This window comes from Oncorhynchus gorbuscha, linkage group LG21, assembly GCF_021184085.1.
Source record: "Oncorhynchus gorbuscha isolate QuinsamMale2020 ecotype Even-year linkage group LG21, OgorEven_v1.0, whole genome shotgun sequence".
Classification (NCBI taxonomy): Eukaryota; Metazoa; Chordata; class Actinopteri; order Salmoniformes; family Salmonidae; genus Oncorhynchus; species Oncorhynchus gorbuscha.
Window position 1 is genome coordinate 30,920,841 of NC_060193.1, and position 12,619 is coordinate 30,933,459.

At 44.5% G+C, this 12,619-nt stretch overlaps 1 protein-coding gene across 6 annotated transcripts in view; it reads right to left on the minus strand.

Annotated features, from left to right (window-relative positions):
• The window catches only part of LOC124008907 (VPS10 domain-containing receptor SorCS2-like), a 342,821-nt gene that overhangs the window by 273,140 nt on the left and 57,062 nt on the right, over positions 1-12,619 (minus strand). The window lies entirely within an intron of this gene.

Below are 12,619 nucleotides of genomic sequence, written 5' to 3' on the forward strand. Positions count from 1 at the left end.
GATTTATATAGGAAGGTTATAGGCTTCTGATAGGACTTAAACAGAGAGCCCAACCTCCATTTCTCCTCTCCAAAAATGAATGGTGAGGGCTTTGTAATTCATTGTAAAAGAGAGTAATTTTAAGTGCTGCCAAAATAAATGCATTTAACTGATGGAAGTCAAGGTCTTTCTCTCTAATCACAAGCAAATGCTGATGTAATAGTGATGCGCAGGTTGACTCATAACCCGCAGTCCCCGCGGTTATATCGGCAGGGCCGACGGGTTAAGGATCATTAAATGGCAGGTTGAATAAAGAGAGAAAAATACCTTATTAAATACATAAACGTTTTATTCTTGTGCTATTTATATCTATAGGCTACATTGAGGTTTGTCTTTCATTTTTTCAGCCTATCAGGCATTAGCTTAGTGCAGAAGCTTAGGCTTTAGGACCTAACTTTACGCGTGCCAAATATCCTATACACCAGTCACCAAATGCTTTTGGGAACAGGCAGAAAAAGTTCATGTCAATCCACGGAGGCAAAAAGGACAATGCTGTTTAATTCAATAAGAGAAAAGTGGCAAAAGGAGAGTTAAAAATAAAGAGAAATGCTTCTTTTTTGGTAAAGAAGTTAAGATATGTGTGATGATTGTGAGGTACAACACAAATGCGACAGTCACAAGACGGGGGACTTCAAATAGGCCCACGGCACGTCAAGGGAACTGTAGCCTACTGTTCAGATGGGTTAGATGGAAACTGAAACCTGGACACTGACTGTAGGTCTATAACCTCTCACGTAGCCTCCATGTTAACTCCTGCAGAAGTCAGCCTTTCTTGCAAGTACAATGACTCTTGAACAGTAGAGTAGAGAAATCTGATTTCTTTCTTTCAAGCATCTTGAGAGAATTCGAATGCTCAGTTAGAAACCCATCTGTAGAGGTGCTAACTTGATCATATTTCAAACCACAGCTTTCTATTGTTTCCTTACAACCGGGTGTCCTTTTGGAAATGTTAGTTATTGCGTTTCCTCCCTAAACGTCTTTGCTCCGTGAAAGGAGACGACAGAGAAAACTTTACCGGCGTCAACTGGAGTGAAGCGTTCACTCTCTCGATTGCTGGCATTATTGTGGTGAGCAAGTGTTCATTTAGTCTTCATGTATCAAAAGCCTACCGAAACGTTTGGAAATTGTAAGGAAAACGTATCTAAATCAGGCGAAAAACGAAATCCTGCACCCCCTGTTTAAAAATCCTTCCACCTCTTTGAACATAGCCCATAGCACGTTTTCTATTTTTGCGGGTTAGGGTCGGGTGTGGGCTTCAGATTGTCACATTAACACATATATTCAGGCCCTTGCAGATGGGTTAATAGCAATTGCGGATGCGGGTAAACAAACAGCTGACCTGTACACCACTATGATGTAATGCTAACGCTAACAGTTCAATTCCTGCATTCTGCAACAAAGTACTCAGATCTTTGCGCAACTTTAACTTATCAGTGATGAATCGTACTGCGTATAGCCATGATTCACTATCACTATGAGTTGCTACTTTCTCTCGCGGAGCACCAGCTCTGGGTGAAGTATCAATACAAACAGGGAAAAACAAATGATACACAATGACAATTCACTCCCAGGCACACAAAAGTAGTCTCAGTCAATTAGTCAACTGCGTTGGAAGACAAACCAGCTAGTTTTACGCTAGCCTGTACCCAATCATGATTTTATCACTGGCAAAAAGCATTCTGGGAAAGGGTCCAGGTTTGGCTTGGCCGTCATCCGTTTGGCCTAGAATTAACTGAGCATGTTCAGGCTTTACACATCTTTACCCCCCTGCATTTCTCTCTTTCTGACCTCAGCTTTCTATATCTCCTTCTGACTCTTTCTGTCCTTATATTACTCATGCCCCCCCCCCCCCCCGTTCTCTCTGTCTCCTCTATTCCTTCTCCTCTTTTCCCCCTGTCCTCCCTCTCGCTCCTCCCTTCCTCTTCTCTCTCTGTGTAGCACAGGTTTAGAAAATCTATCATGGAGTGCTCGATATGCACCGCAGCAGCTCACACATGGGCAGAGGAGTTTTGTATATCGACCCAGGCACCTTCCTGCTAAGGTGTGAGAGATAGGAGACGCAGACAGGTGTGTGTGTACGTGCCCGTGTGTGTGCGCACATTTTGATCGCCTGAACAGTGTGTCTGAAAATGATTGCCCTCTCTTTCTGTCTCAGCTTTTCTGTATCAATAATTGTGAATTTTAGGCCTTCAATTTTTCTCAAGTCTTTCTCTCTCTCTCTCTCTCTCTCTCTCTCTCTCTCTCTCTCTCTCTCTCTCTCTCTCTCTCTCTCTCTCTCTCTCTCTCTCCCCCCATCTTTCTGCTGTTGTTATTTTGCAAGACCTTGTGACTGTGGAGATTGCTAATGATAGGGTAGGTCTGGTAGAGCTGCTGTTATTAAGATTTCACAGGCACACACACATGCACCACACACACACACACACACACACACACACACACACACACACACACACACACACACACACACACACACACACACACACACACACACACACACACACACACACACACACACACACACACACACACACACACACACACACACACACACACACACACACACACAGCCCCATCATTGTCCTGTCAGCACACTGAGCTATTTTAAGAAGCGTTCGCCTGAGCCTGCTGGGTGAGGGCCTGCCCTCTCTCCTCCCACAGTACCCATCAACCCCGTCTCTCTGTCACCCTCTGCCACACCACTTCCATATGACAACCCTCACTGAGTCTCTCCAAACAGAAACTAACCCTCACCGATCAGTTAATAACTACCGTCTGTACAGAGCATCAACAAAGCACATCTCCCTCTGGGTGCTGTTTCTACTTGATGAAATAAGAGTTCAGAGAGAGAGAGAGAGAGAGAGAGAGAGAGAGAGAGAGAGAGAGAGAGAGAGAGAAGAGCTTGTGAACATAATTCTCAAATGAACAAAGTCAACAAACACCTTGCACTGCCAAATTTGCATTTGGGTTTAATCAGAGACTACTGATTGGTGCTGCGATCCATCAAAGCCCTCCACATCCTTGTACGTTTCTGTTGTATTATGAAAAAGGAACCGGGGGGGGGAGGGGGGGGCATGTTTTCCTATGCGTCTCACAAAAGAACAGACCAGAGATAATGGTGTCTGTTGTTGTTGATGATGTTTGTTTCATGCCAATGATTAACCGGTGGTTTACTTCAAAGAGACAACCGGAGAAGACTGCTAACATAACCCCCGCTGCCACTGTTTTATAGGCGGCTACGTGCATGGAGCAAGACAGCGTGAGTCGGTACTGTATGCTGTCTGGCTGGCTGGCTGGCTGGTTGGTAGGCTAGCTGGCTGGCTGCCTCGTGCCATATGACACGACAATAAAACATTCCCTTACACTCTGGGGATGTGGCTGTTCTGAGTCATTTTCCTGAAAGTGAGACACTTCAAGTGACCAGTCAGACAAATAAAATACTTGTAGAAGAATGTACCATATAGCTGTACAATGCCTTTCTTTGTCTAATAATGGCTTGCCCACAGAAGGACAAAATATAGAAGGTGACAGTGAAGAGAACGGATTGGATTCAACTTAAGGACAGAGACAAAGAGATAGAGATCGGGACAGACGGAGATGGAGAGTAAATGAGAGATGGAGGCATAGATAGACGGAGAGAGAGAGAGAGAGAGAGAGAGAGAGAGAGAGAGAGAGAGGGGAGCGATGGAAATATCTGTGATAAAGTTCTATGTAATTACAATGCCGTTCCATTATTAATTGACTTATCATATAGATAAGACTTGCATGAGAGTCGTATATCTGTACATAATTAATAAAGAAGACTAGGAGCTATAAAAAAAAAAGTTAAACACACGCACACACTTGAGCGGGATCAGTTTTCTATCTTTCCGAGCCTCTGTTTGATGGAACAGATGAGGGTTAGAAGACAGGGGGAAAAGGAGAGGAATGGTTTAAAGGACGACAACTCGGAGGCCAGTGTGGGGGTGTTGCCCTGCGGGGTTAGACAGACAGACAGACAGACATGGATTACTACTGGCTCGTCTTGGAACTACACCTGGCTCTATCTTGATGTATCTTATGATGAAGGAATTCATGAACTGAATCGAAGCTCTTTTCAGCGTTTCCACAATACGTGGGTCCCTGAAGTACAGATCAAGTGGAGAGACGGCACATCTTTCGATCTATTTATATGGTCTGAACAAACCTTACTTCCTCTCTGTATGTGCCGATAGGACTGCGAGGCAACACACACACACGCAGATTTTCAGTGAATCTGATTAAATGATGTGAATACATTACTGCGATGCCCCCCGTACTCCTGCCAGTAGACCTCTGACACACATTGAGGGCACAGATAGGATTTTACAACAGGGAAAGGGAAACCGGAGTGCACGGCTTTAGCAACGCACAGATTACTGCTGCTGCCGGCCAGCCATTGACATCTAGAAATGGGTTATAGCATGCAGTCTAATACCTATATCAACCTAATAAACCGAGGAAAACATATATTTTCTTTCTATGAACGCATTCTAGATTAAAACAAAAACCAGGGATTCCAGTCATATCATAATACGCTTTTTCAACATATGCACTTTCAACACAGTCTCACTTTAAAGAATTGTGGGAGATGGAGGCGTCTGTTACTGACCGAGCTTCAGGGAGAAGCTGTATCTTGTTAGGCCTACAGTATGTACATGTATCTCTTCATGGGTGCAAGGATTCCCTTGGAAGGTGCATCAGTGCAGCACTATAGGGTACAGCATAGATTTATGCTGACTTGCAGGATGGCGCCTACCAATGTTACTGTATAAGAGACTATAAGGTACTACTGTATCTGGTTTGATGAGGTTAAACTGGTTGAGCTGCAGCCTCCGGCCATTAGCCCCCTTCCCCCTTCATATCTCCCCCGTATCTTCCAGAAGCTCTAGTAAACCATTGGCTAACTGGTCTTCTAGTCTCCTTGGTTCCCTATCCTCATTTTTTACCCGTGGCCAGAGCCACAACACCCCCCCCCCCATCTCCTTTCATGTGGTGCTAATTAAGAAACGGTGTTAGCCTAGTTCGTTAATTAATTACTCCACGGACACAACGGCGTGCAATAAAGCCCCCCCCACCCACCCGTAGCCTTGTTTGGGGCAAATTAATGATCTCCTTGTTATTATTCCCGTCTGATGGGTGCAGTGGGGCAGGGATTTGTTTGGGGATGGGAGGGGAGGGGGGGGTGGGTGTTGTTGCAGGTGTGAGAGGGAAATGTTGGTTGGCACACACTGGAGGCTTTTATCAAAGTAATTGCGATTGGCTGGCAGGGGGTAAGGGGTTTGAACGAGGAGGGGTGTTGGGGGAAATATTTCTCTCTGTCACAGTCGGCGTCTCCAACAATCAAACTGTGCTGCTGAGGCGTATTGAGATATATTGACTGGTTTTCTCCCCCTCAAGAATAGTCTATGTGTTCACCTGGGGGCACCATAAAGCATGGCATCACCGCTAATCTCTCTCTGTTTTTATCCCCCCTCCCTCCCTCTCCCTCATTCCCTCATTCCGAGTCTCTCTATCCCTACCTCTTCTTTTCTCGCTCCCTTACTCCCTATCTCACTCTTTCCTCACTGTTTACTCCCCTCCTTTCTTCTCCCTACTCCCTCCATCCCACCCTGTGTGTTTGTGATGTTATTGTTATTGTCCAAAGTTCCACTCCTCCCTCCCTCCCCCTCCATCCTCCCTCCCGCCAATCACCCTCCCCCTATCCATGGTCCAAAAATAAAAAAAGCCAAAACAAAGCACAATGGCCGGTCCTGTCTCGTTCGCCTGGTGTCTGTTTTGGGAGGGTTTTAACGCGCTGGGCTGTGAATGCTGAATGGGCTTAATAGGGCAAATCGATGGGGCACAATGACCCCACAGCGGTCTGGGCCTTCCCCTCCCAAACCCTCTGTAATGTTCCTAGGGGAATCTGGGATCAAGGCCTGGGCGACCAGTAATGAGGATGGGACACACACAGGGAATGGGAATGAAGTCAGAATGGGCCACGGTTCCAATAGTTACTGGGTGAAGCCGGAAAAGCGTAGCTGTGATGCTTTTAACATGGGTTTGAGAACTTTGAAAAGAAAATAAAAACTGACATGCTAAGTTAATAACTTATTACTAGTTTATTAATAACCAAGCAGTGAGATATCTGGACAAATCCAAGTTTTTTTATTTTGGTATTTACTTCACATTCTTAGGCAGACGTAAACACAAATGTACGATTTTCATTCATCCACTGTTGTGGCACCAATACGCCCACAGATGAATACAGACATGATTTATTCACCCACACACGTCAATCATCACTCTGTGCTCTGTTGTTATGACTTAATGTGTGTGACGTCCTTGTCACTCAGCCTCTCCGGGCGTCCAAGGCTCATCTCTCATTTGCACTGAGACTATATGCAGTACATTAAGCCCACTGCATTTACACACATTACAATATCAATATCGTTTTCGTGCACTGACTTCCAATTAGACAAGCACCAACACTGTGCTTTCATGTGGTAATGTGGTAATGTGGCAGGACATACAGGGATGTGGCTCAAAAGCAAGGGGAAGCAAACTTCTATCCAATTTCTCTCAAGCTTGATGGTTCATGGGCAAGTTCCAGTACCCAGAGGTAGTTGTCTCTCTGCTGTCAGGGATATTGACCAACCCAGGTCAATATCAAAGTGCCACAAAAAAAAATGTTTAACTAAGTCTAACACCAAAAAATATAGTACTTGTTGCTGTACTATCAGCCCTAGTATACTGTTGGCAGCTCGCCTCAATCAGAGATAAGCTGTGTTCGAATACCCATACTAACATACTAACATATTATATACTACATACTTAATGAGTATATACCACGTACATACTATTAGTTCATTTTCGTATGCTGTAAACGAACGGTATTCTTTCAGTTGAGCGTACCAGCACTCTTTTTCTGGAGTGCCAGAGTGCGCTGGTAAACTCAGAGCGTTGTCCCATTGTCTGTTTGTAAGTCCAGAGCGTTTTGCTCTTAGAGCGCACACTGGACGCTTGGGCAGAGGAGTAGGGTTGATTTGAGCGTTCTGACCTTACAACAGCAGTCAAACACCCAAGCTAACGTTGGCTGGTTTGCTAGCTACTTCTGGGCACAAATGAGACCACTCTGACAATTTTACTCGCCGTAGCAGAGGTGGTTAGGCAGTTTTCATGTTTCCAGAGCAATGGTGACTGTAACTGTGCTGCTGGCTCTGAAATGGGTGTAGATAGCCAGAGCGAATTGACAAAAGCACCCGGATGTCCATTGAGAACGCACAACTATACCATTTAGCTAAGCTAAGAATGACGAGAATAATCAAGTCAATAAACATTAGGTAGTTAGTTACATAGCCTATAGTTAGTATACTGACAAGTTTGATGTATAAGTAGCCAACTAACGTTAAGTAGCTAGCTAACATACCAGTACATACTGCTGTAATAATATGCAATGTGGTTCATAAGGATAGCCTAGCTAACAAATTGTCAGCCAACATAACGTGTATGTCACACCCTGACCATAGTTTGTTTTGTATGTTTCTATGTTTTGTTTGGTCAGGGTGTGATCTGAGTGGGCATTCTATGTTGTGTGTCTAGTTTGTCTGTTTCTGTGTTTGGCCTGATATGGTTCTCAATCAGAGGCAGGGGTTAGTCATTGTCTCTGATTGGGAACCATATTTAGGTAGCCTGTTTTGTGTTGGGTTTTGCGGGTGGTTGTTTCCGTGTCTGTGTTTGTTTCACCACACAGGACTGTTTCGGTTTTCACATTTATTGTTTTGTATATTTGTAGTGTTTTCCCGGTATTCGTCCTGATTAAAGATGTTTAACCCTAACCATGCTGCGTTTTGGTCCGCCTCTCCTTCCCAGGAAGAAAACCATTACAGAACCACCCACCACAACAGGACCAAGCGGCGTGGTGAGAAGCAGCCAGCATCACAAGACTCATGGACTTGGGAGGAGGACGAGTTGGACGGAAAGGGACCCTGGGCAGAGCCAGGGGAATATCGCCGCCCCATAGCAGAGCTGGAGGCCGCGAAAGCAGAGAGGCGGCATTACGAGGAGCAGGAGAGGCAGCGATGTCAGGATTTCGGGACATGGGAGCAGAATCTGGACTACACTACTTGGGAAGAGATAGACAGGTGGGCGGTCGACCCAGGGAGAGTGCCGCAGCCCGCTTGGGATTCGATGGAGCAGTGCGAAGGAGGTTACAGGAGAATGAGGATGGCGAAGCGAGCACCGCGGCACGGTAGGAAGCCCGAGAGTCAGCCCCAAACATTTCTTGGGGGGAGGCACACAGGGAGTATGGCGAAGCCAGGTAGGAGACCTGCGCCAACTTCTTGTGCTTACCGGAGAGCGAGAGAGACCGGGCAGGCACCGTGTTATGCTGTGGAGTGCACAGTGTCTCCAGTGCGGGTGCATAGCCCAGTGCGGTACATACCAGCTCCTCTTATCGGCCGGGCTAGAGTGGGCATCGAGCCAGGTAAGGTTGGGCAGGCTAGGTGCTCAAGAGCTCCAGTGCACCTGCACGGTCCGGTCTATCCAGTGCCACCTACACGCACCAGCCCTCTGGTGGCAGCCCCCCGCACTCACCCTGAGGTGCGTGTTCTCGGCCCAGTACCACCAGTGCTGGCACCACACATCAGGCCTATAGTGCGTCCCGCCCGTCCAGCGTTGCTAGAGCCTTCCTCCTCTCCAGCGCAGCCGGAGTCTCCCGCCTGTCCGGCACTGCTAGAGTCTCCCGCCTGTCCGGCACTGCTAGAGTCTCCCACCTGTCCGGCGCTGCTAGAGTCTCCCGTCCAGCCAGGAGCTGCCAGAGCCGTCAGTCAGCCAGGAGCTGCCAGAGCCGTCAACCAGCCTGAGCTACCTCTCAGTCCTGAGCTACCCCTCAGGCCTGAGCTACCCCTCAGGCCTGAGCTACCCCTCTGTCCTGAGCTGCCTTTATTACATTGCTCAACATTTTCATAACATTTGTCATAATTCGTTAAAGCAATGAATTTGTATCCTGGGAAATGTTCTGGTTACTTACAACCTCAAGCTAATCGCATTAGCCTACGTTAGCTCAACCATCCTGCTAGGGACCCACCGCATTGATGTGAAGCCAAGCCCATTTCCTGGAGAATTGCATTATGGGCCCTAACGTACTGAAATAGGGTCCTCTGTGTGTATAGTTCATATTTTACCCGATATCGAATTTAGTACGACATCTGGGAATTTTTGGCATACTAACTATATCCATACTATGACCAATAAGCATCCTATATACTCAATTCATGTCAAAATTGGTACAGTTAGTGCTATTAGTAAGAGTATTCGAACACAGCTTTAGTCTCCTCTGAGTGATGGTCTCGTTAAGGCCCATGAGTGATTCCATTTGCTCTCGTCTCAATACGACCCTGATTACATTAGACCTGGCAGAGACCGAGGCCGGAAAGAGAGAGAGAAATAGATCAATCCGAGTAAATAAATAAAAAATAACTTCTCTATCCACAGTTTTTATGCATGTTAAGTCATACCGTATAAAAAAACCCTGCTGTGATGGAAACATTAAGTTTCGCTACAATTTCATAAACGCCGACGGATCATTTGTTTGTTCGACATGCTGGGATCTTTGTGTTTGTAAAATGTATTATGCGAGAAATGGGGGGGGGGGTTGGAAACGCCTTCGTGTACAAATATTAATATAATAACCATCGTATCGAAGTGAACATGGAGTCACGCGATGACATGGTGTGTGGTCCTCCTAGGAAGACTCGGGAAACCATTCAGTTTATTGGGCTACAGATGAAATGAGTTATGATGAACTTCATAGGGTGGTGAAAGGGCACGGAATGAGCTTGATGCTGCTTTCCAATAAATGTCGAGGGTCCTATTCTGGTGACACGATGATCGATGCTTGAATGCCGTTGGACAAATAAATAGGTTCTCGCTCCATTTCCCATAATAATCTCATCATATAGACGAATCTACCCTCACTGTTTCTGCATGCTGTTAGCTAGAGCGCATGTGCAGGCGGTGGGAAAAGTACCCGATTGTTACACTTGAGTAAAAGTATATATACCTTAATTTAAAGTTACTTGAGTAAAACTCTACAATTATTTGGTTCTAAATATACTTAAGTATCAAAAGTAAAAGTACAAACGATTTCAAATTCCTTATATTAAGCAAAGTAGATGGCACCATGTTCTTGTTTTTAAAATGTATGGAAAGCCAGGGGCACACTTCAACACTCAGACATCATTTCTAAAATGTGCTTTTGTGTTTAGTAAATCCGCCAGATCAGAGGCAGTAGTGGTGATCAAGGATGTTCTCTTGGAAAGTGTGTGAATTGGAACATGTTCCTGTCCTGCTAAGCATTCAAAATGTAATGAGTACTTTTGGGTGTCATGGAAAATGTATGGAGTAAAAAGCACATCATTTTCTTCAGTAATGTAGTGAAGGAAATGTTGTCCAAAATATAAATAGTAAAGTAAAGTACAGATTCCCAAAAAAACAACATAAGTAGTAGTTTAAAGTATTTTCACTTACAGTTGAATTCTGAAGTTTACATACACCTCAGCCAAATACATTTAAACTCAGTTTTTCACCATTTCTGAAATTTAGTCCTAGTCAGTTAGGATCACCACTTTATTTTAAGAATGTGAAATGTCACAATAATATTAGAGAGAATTATTTATTCCATCACATTCCCAGTGGGTCAGAAGTTTACATTCACTCAATTAGTATTTAGTAGCATTGCCTTTAAATTATTTAATTATTAAATGCTTCCACAAGCTTCCCACAATAAGTTGGGTGAATTCTGGCCCGTTCCTCCTGACAGAGCTGGTATAACTGAGTCAGGTTTGTAGGCCTCCTTGCTCGCACACGCTTTTTCAGTTCTGCCCACAAATTTACGATGCGATTGAGTTCAGGGCTTTGTGATGCCCACTCCAATACCTTGACGTTGTTTCCCTTACGCCACTTTGCCACAATTTTGGAAGTATGCTTGGGGTCATTGTTAATTTGGAAGACCCATTTGCAACCAAGCTTTACCTTCCTGACTGATGTCTTGAGATGTTGCTTCAATATATCCACATCATTTTCCTCCTTCATGATTCCATCTATTTTGTGAAGCGCACCAGAACGTCCTGCAGCAAAGCACCCCCACAACATGATGCTGCCACCCCCGTGCTTCACGGCTGAGATGGTGATCTTCGGCTTGCAAGCCTCAGCCTTTTTCCTCAAAACATAACTATGGTCATTATGGCCAAACAGTTGTATTTTTGTTTCATCAGACCAGAGGAAATTTCTCCAAAAAGTTTGATCTTTGTCCCCGTGTGTAGTTGCAAACTGTAGTCTGGCGTTTTATGGCGGTTTTGGAACAGAGGCTTCTTCCTTGTTGAGAGGCCTTTCAGACTATGTCGGTATAGGACACTTTTTACTGTGGATATAGATACTTTTGTACATGTTTCCTCCAGCATCTTCACAAGGTCCTTTGCTGTTGTGCTGGGATTGATTTGCACTTTTTGCACCAAAGTACGTTCATCTCTAGGAGACAGAACACATCTCTTTCCTGAGCGGTATGACGGCTGCGTGGTCCCATGGTGTTTATACTTGCATACTATTGTCTGTACAGATGAACGTTGTAACTTCAGCGGTTTGGAAATTGCTCCGAATGATGAACCAGACTTGTGGAGGTCTACAATTTTTTTTCTGAGGTCTTGGCTGATTACTTTTGATGTTCCCATGATGTCAATCAAAGAGGCACTGAGTTTGAAGGTAGGCCTTGAAATACATCCACAGGTACACCTCCAATTGACTCCAATGATGTAAATTAGCCTATCAGAAGCTTCTAAAGCCATGACATCATTTTCTGGACTTTTCCAAGCTGTTTAAAGGCACACTCAACTTAGTGTATGTTAACTTCTGACCCACTGGAATTGTGATACAGTGAATTATAAGTGGAATAATCTGTCTGTAAACAATTGTTGTAAAAATTACTTGTGTCATGCACGAAGTAGATGTCCTAACCAACTAGCCAAAACTGTAGTTTGTTAACAAGAAATGTGTGTAGTGGTTGAAAAACGAGTTTTAATGACTCCAACCTAAGTGTATGTAGACTTTTGACTTCAACTGTAAGTAATTTACACCGACTGCGCACGTGCCAAGACCAGAGTGGGCACGTTTGCTGTTTAACTATCAGTAGAGTTGAAAATGCATTGGAAACACTTTGAACATTATATTTTTATTCAGTACTTTAACTTAAAAGTACATTTTGTGTGCAATTAGGTCATCATGCACTGATTTTTATCTGCTTTCAAGTCAGTTTGGTGGAAACACACCACTGGTGGGGACATTAGCATATTTTCTTTATGCAGATTTGAGAATATTCGCATGAAAATCTGTTGAAAATCTGTTGCCAATTGGATGGAAACCTAGCTACTCTCACTGAATAAATCATCCGATTGTCTCCTGTCTTGGCTGTATCAAGGCAGCATTTCAAAGGTAGTTTTACATGGAACATTTTTTCCCCCTCTAATTATTCTTTAAGGCAGTTTTACAGTATGTTCTCGGTGGAACTGACATTTCACATGTATTCTGC